Raw genomic sequence first — 1,736 nt, 5'->3', positions numbered from 1 at the left:
GCCACCCAACCCGAGGACCTGAGTTCAATCCCCAAGACCAACCTGGAGGGAGAAGAGAACCCTCTCCTGGAAGCTGTCCTTTGACCTCCACATGCACACTATGGCATTTGCAAATAAATGCAGAAAAAGAAAGAAGAAAAGAAAAGAGAGAATTATGACGCAGGCAGGAATGAGTCCCACAGAGCAGTTAGTATGGTTAGGTTCCTTGAGAGGGTAGACATGTGAGCACAGCACCTTAGCTGAGTGATCTCACAGAGCTTAGCGAGCCTCCTCATAGGGGCATTGAGAACATTCCAGCATACCTGTGAGGAGACAACCCCATGCATCCGAGCTAAAGGGCAGTGTGCAAAACACCGCATTGGCCTTCTGAACAGTGTCAAAGCTGTAACATAAAATGGTTTGGGACCTGTTTGGTGTAACAAGAAAGCAAAAAGACAGGAGTATTGTTGAGTTGGAGTGAGTTGTCCTCCACAGGCTCATGTCGCTAAGCACTTGGTCCCCAGCCAGTGCTGTTGTTTGGGAAGGTTGTGGAATTCTTAGGGGGTGGAGCCTTGCTAAAGGAAGCAGGTCACTGGAAGTGGGCCTTGAGGTTTGGCAGCCCAGCTCCAGTTTCTGCTTCCTGAATGCAGATGCGGTGTTACCAGCCGTTATGTCCTCCCACCACCGTGGCCTGGACTGTATGGCTTCTAAAACTCTGAACCCAAATCACTCTTTCTCCCCTAAGTTACCTCCTACCAATTAGTTACCACATCAAGAGAGGAAACACACATGGAATATTTAGTGTAGTCTGTGATCTTTTCTTTTTTTTCTTTCTTCTTCTTTTGTTTTTCATCCAAAGCGTTTTAAATTAACAGTAAGATCCAAGGTTAGTTTTGTAGCCTCGGCTGGCCCTTCGGCCTCTGGCACGCTCGAACTTCTGGCTCTTGGAACAGACATAGGGTTTGGTGTGGCTGTGTGGGGTTCCTGGGGCCCTGCCAAATGTGGGTACGCCTCTCGGTCCTTCTGAGGACCAGATAAGAGCACAATGCATCGGCCCTTGGGAGGCTCCAGGGCCAGCTCCTGAAGGTGAGGATCTTATCCCGAGGATGCGACTTCAGGCCCCTCTCACTGCAGGGCACACACCTTCAGCTCGGGCACTTCCAGAATCCGCGCCCCCACAACCACAGCCGTCTTGTTCTCCTGGCCAGGAAGCTTCATCTTTCAGATCATCTGAGTCAGGGACAGAGGCTCATAAATAACCTCTTCAGCACAACCCGATTGAAGGTGGAGTTGGTACGTCTGGCCAGAAACCTGTACAGCTTGACTAGCAGCCTCAAGTAGATGCTCTTGGACTCTGTGTGCCGAACCTTTCGGTCCTTGTTGTGTCGAATGTCTGTACCCACGATGGCGCCTCTTGTTCGGCCAGGTCCAGAAAGACAGTAGTCTGTGATCTTAAATTAGGTCTTTGACTCTCCCAAAAGTAGTCCCAAGTGTACTTGGAAAAATTGGACTATGGGTTGATTATTAACTAACAATTATTGCATTTCTTTTTTCTCAACTTTAATTTTTGTTTGTATGTGCATGCCTCTGTGTATGTGTGTGTGTGCACACATACACTCTTGTGGGTGTTCCTGGAGGTCAGAAGAGGTCCTTGGATCCCCTGGAGTTGGAGTTACAAGCAGTCAGTGTGGGTGTTGGTAACTGAACTTCCATACTCGTAAGAGTAGCAAGCACTGGGCACCACTGAGCCATGTCTT

At 49.0% G+C, this 1,736-nt stretch overlaps 1 pseudogene; it reads right to left on the bottom strand.

The window, feature by feature from the left end:
* Positions 1-847: 847 nt before the first annotated feature.
* Positions 848-1,412, bottom strand: LOC117716210 (large ribosomal subunit protein eL18 pseudogene; annotated as a pseudogene).
* Positions 1,413-1,736: the final 324 nt, after the last annotated feature.

This window comes from Arvicanthis niloticus, chromosome 1 (genome assembly GCF_011762505.2).
Source record: "Arvicanthis niloticus isolate mArvNil1 chromosome 1, mArvNil1.pat.X, whole genome shotgun sequence".
Taxonomy (NCBI): domain Eukaryota; kingdom Metazoa; phylum Chordata; class Mammalia; order Rodentia; family Muridae; genus Arvicanthis; species Arvicanthis niloticus.
This window is presented reverse-complemented; position numbering and strand designations above follow the sequence as displayed.